At 40.8% G+C, this 14,377-nt stretch overlaps 1 protein-coding gene and 1 non-coding gene across 2 annotated transcripts in view; one reads left to right on the top strand and one right to left on the bottom strand.

Moving 5' to 3' along the window:
• The window catches only part of Bmper (BMP binding endothelial regulator), a 254,962-nt gene that overhangs the window by 26,893 nt on the left and 213,692 nt on the right, over positions 1–14,377 (bottom strand). The window lies entirely within an intron of this gene.
• On the top strand, positions 11,713–11,857 carry LOC115032031. Its single transcript, XR_003837678.1, has one exon. It is a non-coding gene; the product is annotated as a small nucleolar RNA SNORA48 (small nucleolar RNA).

Below are 14,377 nucleotides of genomic sequence, written 5' to 3'. Positions count from 1 at the left end.
AGGCTGAGCTATGGAACAGGGATGATGCATGGAGGATCCTGAGCTAGTCAAGGTTTGAAGAGAAACGTGACAGAACAACAAAAGCATCTCAGGAGGAGAGATGGATCATGGGATGGAGATTACTCAGCTAAGGACTCAGGAAAAGCTTTGAGAGGGAGAAGACATGTAACACCAGGAGCCCTGGTTCCAACTGAGAAAAATATTTCAAGATAAGAGAAAGTCTATGTAAAGGCTAAAATGGGGCAATGCCATGTTGAAGGGGTGAAGCTAAGGATTTGAAGCTGCTTTCTGTCTTCCCATAGATCACACGTATGTAGTGGAGGAGCTGATCTTAGAGGACAAGCAGAGGGGGTAAGGTATATTTTTATATGTCCAGTGTCTGGCAGGACATGGTAGAAAACATTTAACACCAGACCCTTGAGTGCAGACAGGGAATTCCTGATTTTTAACACATATTGATTTTAATGCTACAAATACTCAGTATGGCAAGTTTAGATCTACCACTAGTCCCTGAAAACAGAGTCATGAAAAAATTGTACCCATTGGAGAGCCAGCATAATCCTGCTCAGGGTCACCAGTGCACTTAGGCCAAAATGTTCAACAGTCACTGCAGGGGTAAAGGGTTGCATCTGTCTCTTTCTTCCTTACTGCTCAGCAAATGCTGTGTCATTCTTTGCAACACAGACAGCACCATGGCAGTAGGCAGATCAGAGTTTCCCTTCTGATTGTGGTTTCAACTCCAGATCAAAGCATGAACCAGTTCTCATTCTCTCTATAAACAATCATATAAAAAAAACATAAAAATAAGTGCTGACAGAAACCAATGAGTCTACAACAGTTTTATTTCTCATAATGTCCTGGGATGATTCTCCTTTAAGATTTATTATTGTTTTCCCTACCGTGAAATAGTGGTTAAGTGTTTTTTGCTAAATCAATTTAAAGCTTGCTTTGTTTCAATGCTACTGTTGCAAGTACTTGTGGGCTGGCTACTGCCTGATAATGGCTCAAAATGATGATGCTCAGTCAGTCAGAGGAGTCAGTTCATCTCTTTGTTCTTTTTAAAGAAACTTCGGAGTGAGCTTTAGAAAAAAAATCTCCTTCCAGACATATAAAAGCCTAACAATGTGATTAGACTCTATCTGGGTAGTGATGCTAAGGTTGCTGAGAAATTCGAAGAACACAGCCTGTCAGAAGGTAATAAAAGCAAACAGTTCATATAAAGAATGGCTGAACGTTCCACTCTGGGGAAGAGGGAAGAAGAAATGAGGAAGAAACAGAATTAGAAGAGCGGTAATTTTTCACGTGGACATCTCCAGCACAGACCTCATCCTTTGCCTTCCTAGGGGCAAAGAAGCCAGTTTCAGGCAAACACTTTTTACAATGATGCTTAAGGACACAAGAAAATGCCTTTGTTCCCCCATAGCAGTCAAATATTCTTTCACATGTATGATACCTCTCTAATCAAGACTTTCCAAAATATTGCATCACATTTAAAATATAATTTTACCAAGCTCTCATACAGTCTACAGCAGCCAGATGGGCTGAGAAGGTCCTGCCCTTTAGCTTCTTGTCTTTTTAACAGCCCTAACTTTCCAACCACCCTGGCCTTCGCCCAAGATATGCAAAGCTCACTGCTGCCTTTCCCTGGGAATTTCCCTAAGTTAACAGAGGTGTGGCTCAGTTACTCCTTCTCAACTCTCAAGCTAGTATGCTGTCTCCAATGTTTCAGCCACGCCCACTGGTGTCTAAAGAAATTCCTCCATCATTTTTTCCAGAATTAGACAGCAATGGATCTAGCTTCACATCAGTTCATTGTTGGCCACCTTCTCCAACCATAACATGAACACTGAAGAATCCACAGTTGTGTCTCACTGAGCATACAGGTGTTCATCAACTACAGGTGTATTTTTTATGAAAAAAAATAATCATGAAAGAATGATCCTAGGCCCACCATTTTGGCATCTGTGGTAGTTTGAATATGCTTGGCCCAGGGAGTGACACTATTAGGAGGTGTGGCCTTGTTGGAGAAAGTGTGTCACTGTAGGGGTGGGCTTTGAGACCATTCTCCTAGGCACCTGGAAGCCAGTCCTCTCCTGACTGCTTTCAGATCAAGAGCTAGAACTCTTGGCTCCTTCTTTAGCACCAAGTCTGGATGCTGCCATGCTTCCTGCCATGAACCTCTGAACCTGTGTGCTAGATCCAATTAAATATTGCCTTTATAAGTGTTGCCTTGGTCAGAGTGTCTCTTCACAACAATAGAAACCCTAACTAAGACAGAATCCATTGCATCTAAAGAAAGCATCCAGGCACCATGATGCCACAATAAGAAATGTAAACGATGGACTCATTCAAATGCATGTTTGCGGGTCCTGCCTAGGCATAGGCAGGCAGTGAAACATTACTGAGAGAACTGGCCTATTTCTCCCTGTGGTTCTACAGCTTTGTGCAGTACCTCAGGAATTCTAGAACTTGAGTGAGGTCAACCTATGCTTGAGTTTTCTTTAGTTGCTTACTGTTCAACTAACATTTCCTGAGCACATACTATGTAGCAGTACTATGATCGACCTGATGTTATAATGGTGGGAATTCAAAATCTCCTTAAAAGATTAAGCTAGAGAAATGGTTACAAAGAGAATGTCGCTGCCATTTGATATGTGTTGAAGCTGAGATATGAAAACAGTATGATGGGAACACCAAGGCAGAGAATGATCAACATAAGTGACAATATGAACCATTGGTTTGACCTCATTGTGGGCCAATCATCAACAAGGAGCATTCCTGAAAGAATCTGGAAAGTAAACAAAGACAGGATGCTTATCAGAGGGACCAGGCTATATACCCAGCTATTAAGCCCTGAAGATAGAAATAATAGGAAGCTCTTAATTTAGGGAATTATAATGCATGTTACATGGCACAAATGGTCACATATAGTGAGGAAGAATTGAAGTCTTACCAAAATATAAAAAATGGCAGCAAAGACAAGAAGAATAAATGCTAACAATTCATAAGTACAAGATTAAAAATACTATATAAAATATAATTAAATAGAATCCAGCACCATGTTACAGAAATCATAGCATGACCAAGCAGTGTTTCTTTTAGGAATGCAAGTATGGATTCAAATAAAAATATTTACAGAAAAAAATCTTAATATTAATACACTCATGTTCATGGATATTCTATAGCAAATTTAATATTAACCTTTAAGGCTTGTCAAACATAACAAAACTGAAACAAAAATGCTTATTTAGTACTATGAATATCTTGCCTCAGCATAAGTGTCGAGGTGAAATGATCAAGACGTGCCAGTAAGTTCAAAGCCACCACTGTCATTATTATTAAAATTATAGCTTCTAAATCTGAGCTCCCCAAACCCTAAAAATAATTTTCATAAAATTTCAAAATTAAAGCTCATAATTTCAGTAGTTTACAAATTACATGCAACTGGGGAACTTCAGGGGAGCAAGGGAGAGAAGCAGCTTTAAGAACAGTTTTCCCAAAGGCCAACGATACCTGAGTAGGAGCGGTAATGTCTAGGGAATTCACAAAGCAAGCTCTCATGCAACATGAAGCACACTTTAGAAATACAGAACTTGAATCAAGCAGAGTATGCGTCTGTGGATGGAGGATTTTCTTCTGGATAAAATATACATGCAGTTTTGTATTTTTTAAAAGTTCCATATTACGGAAGTGTTACTGATGTGAAAAGAATAAGAGTTGAACAATGTGGAAAATACTCTGTTTTTAAATATTCATATTTGCATTTTGCAATTAAAATATGATCACACCATCCCCCTTCCTTTCCCTCTCCCATCACTTTCACAGGCACAGCGCCCTCTCTTGCTCAAATTCATGGCCTCTTGCTACAATTGTTAATTCATGGTTATACAAAAATGCTTTAAATATCCCTTGGCTGTATAATGGTGAGGGGTCCACAAGCCCATCAAGAAAAGGTGACACACCTTGGAAAAACGATGCAGTTCGTTATGGTAGCAAGGAAAAGATACTGAGGATACACCAAGGCCATGGTGATGGCTGGTATAGCCAAAGAAAGGAATATGGGGTGTGTTGGAGAGCTTATGTATGAAGTTTCAGAAACTGATGGGATATTTGAATATGAGAATGATGGTAAGAGATGAACCATTTACTCAGAAAAATTCTTGCTGTGTTCTTTCTATGCACTAGCACTAAATTAGATGCTAGGCACCACAGATAATTAAATGAGAAGATGCATTCATTTAGCAGCCTCCTAGGAAACAGGAGAGATTAAAAGATGTGGTTTCAAATACAAGAAGTGATTTTAAGTACAAACAAACCAAAACACCAACATGAATTCTAATTAGCTGGAAATGGTTAAGAAATGCTTTCTAGTGAAAGAATAAGACACAAGAGAATCCAAATGTGTTTAATTAATGAAGACGGGTGTAGACCTGCAGAGAAAAGGGGAGGAGGTAAACCCATCTCCGAATCTGGCTCAGGCTAAGCAAACACTGGAGCCAGAACACGATTAATGAGTAACTGGAGAAGCAAGAGGGACCTGGCAGTCACCTGCACTGCTCTCAGCTGTGGATATAAAATCACGAGGAGCTTCAAGCACTGTAGAGATTCTTATCCATTCTTTCTGGTGTGGCTAGCTAGGACATCAGGAAATTCCCATGGTACCCCACTGCAAGTGCTGGCCAGGACCATCTCTGGGTACTGAACCTTAGCCGAGGAACCCTTAGCCCCAGTACTGACTCTTTCTCCAACCAAGCTCTGAAACTAAGCCCCTAATCCATATTTCCAGACTAAACCTGAAGCTGCTGATTCCTCATTTGAATCTTCACCCATCTTCAACTCAATCCTTCAGAATAAAGGAGCAAATTCTAACAGTCCTCTACAACTAAATAGCTTTCCAATCTGGAATTATTTTCTTCTATTTCTGGATAAGTAAAATTTAAGGGTCACATTCTGAACCTGTTTCCTCTAAATTTACACCAAAATAATTTACTCTTGTAATTTATGCCTAACATAACATTCTTCAAAAACAATATATCATACTAAAGAATGTAATAGACCACTTTGAAGAGCTTCTATGAAATTGAATCAGAACATTACATGTTCCTCCCAGCTTTTGCAAAGAATCAGGTAAACACTAAGACAGGATTGTATTTCAGACTTTAGATGAAAACAATCCCTATATAAATATCATAAACTTAAGGGGGAAATGAACAATTCGGCCATTATCAAAACCATTCAGGAAAAGAAGAACGGTACTAGTTATCCTCAAAGCTTTTTATTTGCAATTATCCTACAATTAAAGATCAGAGAAGAGTCAAAATTCTTGAATGGGGAAGTTATAACTAAGGGCTGCTAACAGGCCACAGGAGGTTTCATGTTAGTGATAATTTCTCTCTAACAAAAGCACTGACCGTTTCTCCCGACTTTGCTCTGAAGGACTGGATTATGTACAGGAAATTCTACTACGGGCTGGGCTAAGGGCCCAGCTAGAAGCTGACTTCAGAACTATGCTTCCTGTATTCAAAACACACAACCTTGGCCTCACCTGGAATCACCAAATCATGCTGTTTTGACAGGATCTCAACAGATTTGAATGTACATAGAAATCTGACAGGCACTATTCTACATCTGAATTACTTGAATACAGTCCATGTAACTCCAGCAGTGACCACACCCCAAAATAAAAGAAAAGCAAATTACTGGGCATAGTTGCAGCTACTAAAATAAAATCTTGAAAGGCAGGGCTTGGGCCCAGGAACAAGCATCTTACCAAAATTTCCATGGAATTCTGTATACAACCATGTTGAAGAGGCAGTGGTGTCCAACATTCTATCCTACCCTGCTTCTAGAACCTCAGCCTCAGAAATCATAAAATATGATTCCAGGGCACAAGCTAACCCACCGGGACAGAAGGAAAAAGAGATCTCTATTCCTGTTTCTTACTATCTCGCCTGTTTTTAAACTTTTACATTTTATAATGTTGAATGTGCTAGTATCAAAATATATTTGTTATACTATGATATGCATGTATAGTAGATATTAAATATAAATAATTTTTCACATAGGAGAAAGTGTATGGAAATCAGCTTAATGAGATGTCACAGATAATGATTCTAATTAATAGCATAAGGGAATCTGTAATTTTCTTATTCATAAATTAAAATGAAATCTATGTCCAAAGTTATACACTCATCTCCTGGTCATTTGTCAAGCTATAAGCCATTACTTGGTGTCTATGAAATAGTATACTCCTGGCACTGGGAATAAACAGGCATGGTTCTGCCCTACATCACTTCCAAACCAGACCAACCATCAAAGAAGTCAAGTCATCAGCAGGGACAAGATAAAGACTGGTTTTGTAAAACAGTGCATTAGGAATACTTAGCAGTAGCATGAATGTGGTCTACAAATAAAGATGAACTTCAAAAATGGATAATTTGGCCTAAGACCAAAGGGTAAGAAAATGGAAGAGAAATTAGGAACTATATGTGGGTCATGCAATAATAACATATACCACTGCTCATCTTTGCCATAGCTAGAGGTTCTCTGTAATAAATAAAAATGAATATTGGGTTCTCATGCCTTAAAAAATATCAGTTGTGCTGATTTTTACAGAGCACAGTTTATACTTTTACTGTTTGTTTCTTTTTATTCTTCCTCCTCCTCTCCTTCCTCCTCCTCCTGTTTTGTTTGTTTGTTTTTCAAAAAGGGTTTCTTGGTACAGCCTTGGCTATCCTGAAACTCACTCTGTAGCCAGGTTCACCTTCATCTCAGAGATCTACCTGGCTCTGCCTCCCAAGTGTTGAGATTAAGGGTATTTGCCATCAACTCCTGGCTTCTTTTCTCAATCAGCTTTCCCATCTGTGTTCCCAATAAGATGTCTACAGAGTACTTAGAAAGTAATGAGTGGCATCTAGTCCATCTCTACAACTGACCAATGGGGTTGTTCTGTCTAGTTTCCCATATATTCATGCTGAGCTACTTTTATGCAAGATACATTTGCACTCCTCATGACCTAATGTGTCACTCATGGACTCCTTTGCAATTCAGCATCTACTATGCAAGGACAAGGAAGTGGGGTGCTGAGCAGGTAGATGGAGTTTCAATCTCATGGAGCTAACAGGAGGCCAGAGAACAGTCATCAAGAGGAGACCACAGGGTAGTCATCAAGGAAGAAACATATACATAGCTAAGGAGTCTGGCAGGATGAACAACTTTTGAGTCCCCATCCTAATGGAAAGTATACAGAGAAAAGGACCAAATCTGTTAGGAAGCCAGAGAGGGACCTTGGTGGAAATTTTGCTGTATCCTTTCAATTTTGCTATTTTCTTCCATGGGAAGACATCTAGCTTAGCACAGGCTGAATAGACAACCAAAATCATTTGATCAACTTTAAAAAGTTCTTCCACATATTGACAGTTTTAGAATTAGATACACAACTACTATGTCTTTTGATCATATTCACATTACTTTCTCCGCTCACTCCCACAGAGTCCCCTTTCTTCTCAAAGAAGGAGAGACCTCCCATGAATATCAACCTGCATATAAAATTGTAATAGGATTAGGACCCTCTTCTCCTAGAAGCCTTGACAAGGCAGCCCAGTTAGGGGAAAGGGATCCAAAGGTAGGCAACAGAGCCAGAGAGAGTCTCTGCTCCAGGTGTTAGGGATCTCACATGAAGACAAAGCTGCACATCTGTTACATATGTCTAGGGGACTTAGGTCCATCCCATATATGCTTTTTGATTGGCAGTTCAGTTTCTGCAAGCACCTATGAGCCCGATCTAGATTTTCAAAAGAATGAAAATATCAGAAGTATAACAAATATATTTGGCCTTTCCTACTCTATTTTTATTCTCTTCTTTCTTCCTCGAAGACAAATGATTATCCTTGATTTATAATAAATTTAATTACTAAAGAATGCAGTAAAATTTATATTATATAATTATACATTTATATACACATGTTAAATGTTAATGTAATTTAAACAAAGGCAATGTACTAAAGTACTACAGCTTATCTACCAGTAGGTAATCATTAAGAGGATAACATACAATTTTACTGCATGTAATTGTTGTAGCTACAAATTATATGATATTCTTTCATTTTAAATTTATGTGAATAATATTATTTTATATATGACCTTTAAGTTATGTGAATCATGTTGTAGAGTATATAACCTTTAAAAATTGATCATTATTTTCTAAATTAGTGTTTTAGGTGAGCACATAAGGTGGGCATGAAATTTTCACAAACTCTTTTCACTTGCTCCCTTGTGTTTCCCCTTCTGTGTCCCCCTCACCCGCCAAGTTCTTGCTGTCCTTTGCCCTCACACATCCCTCTCTTTGCCTTCCTGCCTTATGTATTCATCAGCCTTCCTTTTTCTTATACAGTACTAGGTCTTCAGGGCATGAACATACAATGCTGCTGGTCAGCTCACTTTGAACAGTGTCCTTATCACTGTTATCACTTATACAGCACTTCCAACTCATGGCTACCATTTAAAATATTTCACATACTCCTTTTTTGGTTATGGAGATTATTTTGCTATCTCTTGTAGTCTCCATGTAATTTGAATGATTTTTGAAATAAATGTGAAATAAAAATTATTAGGGAAGAACAAGAATGCTGGAACATTTTATTAGCTACTGTGTTTAATAAAACATTTTACCATAATTTTTCTTTTTCCGATATTAGTGCAATAAATTTACTGGTTATTTCTTCCATATCTTTATTTTGAAATTCTGTGTACAATTTCTGTTACTTGTTCCTCTGGAAAACCTCGTCTACAACTCCATTAGTCTCAACTAAATTTGAGACTGTTTGATTTCTAAAACCAGTCCACTTAGAACTTTTCAAGGTGTCACTGTCATAGATTTTTGTATTCTATCCTTTTGTGCTTTCTATAAAAAAATTTCTTTTTCTATTCCACTTTCCACTTGCCATTTCCCATAGAAAACAAAATGTGCCTGCTGTCTGATCTCCAGGTCCAGTTAGAAAGGGTCAGATATCTGTGCACATAAAGATGTCCCTTCCATGGTTAAAATGGTTTGATTAAATACTTAAGAATTAGTAACAAAATCTTGCTAAGAGAAAAGGGGAAATACAAAATTCTATGGTCACTAAACATAATATGATTCCAACTATATCCAACGGTGTTTGATTGAAAGATGTTCATCCCTTCCGTGTCCTCTGAGCTACAGTGTCCTCTTCAGCTGTGGGCACCCTGAGGCTGACCTAGTAACACATCACTCACTGACTTCAGCCTCAGCCATCCCATCTGCAGATGCATCACCCAATAAGTCTCTCTGAGCTCCATACACCCTACGGGGTTCCCAGCAGGGTTCATGTGCATATCCTATTGTACACACAGGGTGGTGGGCTGTTTATATGGCGTGTGCCCACAAGATTCTAAAGACTGACAATTCTCACATTTACATGGTGGCCCAAGAGGAGACCCAGGAAAGAGATGAGCAAAGGCAGGCTACTGTCAGGACTCCCTCTGGATTGGAAGAGATCAGGCCTCATTACAGAGGCTAACTGCTTTCCGGAAAGTCTACTCCGTTTCATGTTAATTTAACTTGTGTACCCGTCCTTAGCTAAAACTGACAGCTAACATGAGCTGTCATTCTTACCTTGTTCATGATGGTCTTTCACCCACCTGTCCTAGCAGTGGGCTTTTACTGAATATCAAACATGACATCTTCCCACTCACCCGAGATAATGTTTTCCCTTCCCCTCAAAGCAACAGATCTTAGGTCAACCAGCTTCCTCTTTACCTACCAGAAATCTGCGCTGGAAACAGGGAAGGCCTTGGTGGGAGAAAGTTTAGTAGGAACAGTATGGAGCTACAGATACTGAGGTGACTTCTTTTAAATCATCCTCCCTCTGAGGCTCTATGTTTCACTTTGTAATGAAATGGAATAAGTGAATTCAAGGAATCACTAAGAAAATGGAAACAGGAAATCCATGACAAAGGGCTGGATGCAAGGTAGAAACTCAGTTCTCAGGGATTTTCAGAGGTTTATGCTTAAGTCTTTAACACAAGAAGTAAACACTATGGAAAATGCTTTCTCGTCCCCAGGAGGCTTGCACTTATTGCATTAGCAGAGTGTCTTTTGCTGGCCTTTCTGCCTCCTCCCTGCTGCCAAATTGGCAGAATCTCCCCTTATCCCAACCTTCTGTTTCTGGGTGAAAAATGATTTTTGAAGTAAGTTTGGCTTATGCTACACAAAGGCTTCTCGGGGACTTACAGCTTCCAGGGTATTAAATAACAGCTGGCAAACCCAAAAATACTAGTAGTAAACAAAGCAATAACAGTGCTTCAGAATATCTCTCTTCTGGTTATCATAAAGATTCTGGGCTTGGGGGATCGGGATCGTTACTGTCTCTCTTTAGAGAAACTGCCTACAGAGGGTGATTATCAACATAACAGCTCATTTGGTTGTTTCCTATTATAGGTGACCTTTGATCTATTAGGGGCCTGCAGTAAGACAGAGCCTATTGATCTGTCCTTCTGGTGACCTGAGGTCAGTGCTTCTGACTGCTCCGAGCACCCTGATGCAAGTATCAGCTAAGCTTTGTTTGACTCAGGTGGTCTCAGATCCAACGGCTTTGACAAGCGGAGATAGTGAAACTTGGTCTTCAGGGTTGCAGAAGTTTCTGAGATAACTTCCCATTTGTGAGTGAGACAATTTAACTGCTACTACAACTAAGGATCTGACATTTCACCGAATTATAAATAATTCAAAGACCTAAAAGTAGATGACATGTGTACTGTACCTTAACTATTCAAGAATTGTTATTGAATTGTTAAGAGTAGTGGCTTAAGAATCTTCCCACTCCTTTTTGAGAGTTCCCTACTGATTCCCGGCAAACTTATTCTCTGTTTTGATGGGCTTTGTTGTATATTTTTCTTTGAAAATGCATTCAGGACTTTCATAATTTTGTACATCTAAAACATGAGGCATTCTGCGATGTGAGGGCCATGAGCACACTGAGCTCTGAAGCGTGGGCCCCTCACAGATCCATCTCGCAAGGCTGCTGGTTATTTTCTCCATAAACACAAGATTCATTAAGTATTTTGCATAAGAAAAGGAAAAATCAGATTTAAAATCATATTATATTTTAGAAATCATTTTCCTGCTACATTTTCCAGAAAGAAGAAAGCCACAGTCAGCCAGCTGGTCTCCATCCAAGCAGCCATCAATGGCTGACTGTACGCTGCCAATGCATGCCACTAGGCTGTAGGATTCTGGTTGGGAGAAAGATAAGAAGGGTCTTGCCCATTTACATCCTATTTAATTGTCAGCTTACCCTTGATACCAGGGCTAAAGAGCATTCACTACTTTTTAATATCAGATCATTAAAAGATGTTTGACATCATTATTTATAAAGCAAATATGACCATCTCATCCTCATTAAGGATACCTCCTATACTGCTAGAAGGAATGCAAATGGTAGCCACTTTGGAAAAGATTTTAAAAGTTCCTTTTAACCCAACATAAAACCTAAAGAATTAAAAACAGATGTTTAAACAAATATGTGTACCTAGCCCTTCATATCATTGCTATTTATAATAACCACAAGGTAGAAACAGTCTGGATAATCAACAAAGAAAGTGTATTATATTTTTATGGTAGAATACTATTTGACTATATTTTAGAAATGTAATAAGAACGTGTTCTTTAAAAGTGGATGAACCTCTCTTCCCAACCCCCAAGCAATGGGCAAATAAATGCCTTGTTGGTGATGGTGTTCTTACATCAGTCAGGGGCAGAGCAGATAGCAATCCTTTGTTTATCCTAGTTTGATGTCTAGCTTGGTGGCCAAAGCTGTCTTATGCCTAGGACCATAAAAATCAAATCAAATCCAGGCAGCACAGGAAGAAGAAGGCAGACAAAAACCTGCGGACCACCATGCCACCCAGACCTACACTTCAACTCATGACCCATGTGAGCCATAGACACCTTCTTGCCACCACAATAGGCATGGATGGAGAATATTGCCCAGGGGCCTGCTGGCTGCATGGCCCACCTGCAGTGGGAGCCACTACAATGTGCTAATGTGTGCTCATCACATGGGACAGAAAGAGAAGAGGAGCAACTTGAGCATTATGATGAGAGATGGAATTGGAGGCTCAAGGGTGGAGAGGAGTAGCCTGCTATGAGTGACCAGCCCTGCCACCAGGGGCCGTGATGAGGTCCCAGCTGGAGCTGTCCTTGTCTAAGTCCATGGCTAGGCAGTAGCAGGAGTTGGTGTGTCTGTGGCTCATATTACCACTAGAGAACACAGGGATGTCCCTGGTTGGGGAAGCTGCCAGAGACCACATGAATGTCCAGAAGCTGTGCAGAACTGGCCCTGTCCATCACTGGATGTGGCACTTTGGAAAGCTGGTCCCATCTCTCTCATGGCTGGCAGCACTCAGGGGTGGACCCTGTATCTTGCTCAGGAAGTACAGTGGATATGGTTTGGGTGATAGAGGAACAGAAGGAGCTAGTCCTGAGGGCATGAGTGTGGGTGAACTAACCCTGATTCTAGTGTGTGATGGGGTGGCATAGGCAGGGAGGTGATATCCCTTGCCACCTTTGGCAGTCATGAAAGCTACCCACAGGGTCATGAGCTTGTGAGAGCTGACCCTATTCCTCACCAGCAGCAGCATTCCAGAGAGCAGGCTCTGTACCTTGACTGGACAGCACAGCAGAGCTGACCTTGGTGATGGGAGGGGACACGGATGAGTCAGCCCCGAGAGAGAGAGCATGGGAGAGCTGTCCCCACCACTAGTCTATCACTGGTTGCATAAGTACAGAGGTAATGCTTTGTACCCCTTGCCTCTCGCCACCTGTGGCAGTCAGGAGAGCTAGCACCAGGGTCATGAGAATAGGAGATCCATCTCTGTCCCTTACTTGATGACTGCAGCACTTTGGCGGTCGATTGGGCCTTGTACCTTGTCTGGGTAGCAGAGTAGTGCTGGTCCTGGTACAGGGGAAGCAGGCGAGCCAGCACCAGGACAGAGTGAGGGAGAGCTGGCCTCACCACTCATCTGCTGTGGGTGGCCTGGGTTCAGTAGTGATGCCCTCCACAACTGAGACCTCATCACCTATGGCTGCTGGGAGAACTGGCACTGAGGTGACAAGAACCAGTGAGTTGGCTCTGCCCCTCCATGGTTGCAGCACTCAAGAAAAGCAAGCCCTGCCTCTTGCTTGAGCAACAAAGTAAAGCTGATCCTGGTGGAGGGGGCACAAGTGAGCCAGCCCCAAGGGAATATGAGCTGGAGAGCTAGCCCAGCTCCACTTGGGAGAGGGGGTGCTGAAGCTTGACTAAGCTGCACAGTGGAGCTGGCTCAGGAGGTATGGGTACTGGGTAAGCCAGCCCCAAGGGCAGGAGAGCAGGAGAACTGGCCCTGATTCCGCTGATGGTAGAATTGAGTGGCCTAGTCTGGACAGTGCTGAAGAACATAACCTGGTGGTATGGATGAAAGAGAGCTGGCTTGCTGACCAGCTCAGCTAACACTGAGGTCCAGTTCCAGGGCTCTGAATTGGCCCCAAAACTGATATCATCTGTGAAGGGTTGGGATGTGTGAAAGGGCCAGTCTTGCTGGTCCAAACTTGCATGTGGGATCTCCATGACACAGGGCAATAATAGGATAATTGGGAGGAGGCCCAATGAGGATCCAATATCAATGGTATCACAGAAGACAAAGATCTTGAACCAGACCAGTGACTCATGGCAAGAACATTCTCACATGAATATGTGTAGACAGATAAGATATACTGTGTGGTACATTGTGACATCATCAGCTTTCATGATGAGATGTCTTCTATGCTTTTTGTTGTTGATGAAGGTTGTGGGTTTTTTGGTTTGTGTGTTTTATCTTGAGGGGAGGTTGCAAAGGCTAAAGACAAATATGAGGGGATGGGGAGATGAGCAAGATGGATGGGTGATATGAAGCTCACAAAGAATCAATAAAGTTTTCTGAAAACTGGATGAATATTGAAAACATTATGCTAGATGTAAAGAGCCAGTCATAAGAAGAATGTATGAATTCATTGAAGTGAAATGCATGGAAATGTGAAGTGTATATAGGCAAGAAGTTGGTGTGTAGGGTAGGAGGAGGCAGAGCTAAAACTTAAGTTTTCTTATTGAGAAAATACATATGTTCTAAAGGGGTGGTGCTGTTTACACATATCTGTGAATATAGGAAGGATGGTTGAACTATAATTCTAAATGGGTAACTATGTAAATGAACTAGATCTCAATGTCATTATTCAAAAAGAAAGAAGAAAGAACAGAAGAAAGAAAGAAAGAGAGAGAGAGAGAGAGAGAAAGAGAGAGGGAGAGAGGGAGGGAGGGAGGGAGAGAGAGAGAAGGAGGGAGGG

The sequence above is a fragment of the Mus caroli genome, chromosome 9 (genome assembly GCF_900094665.2).
Source record: "Mus caroli chromosome 9, CAROLI_EIJ_v1.1, whole genome shotgun sequence".
Classification (NCBI taxonomy): Eukaryota; Metazoa; Chordata; class Mammalia; order Rodentia; family Muridae; genus Mus; species Mus caroli.
Note: the sequence above shows the minus strand (reverse complement) of the source record. Positions and strands in the feature narration are given on the sequence as shown.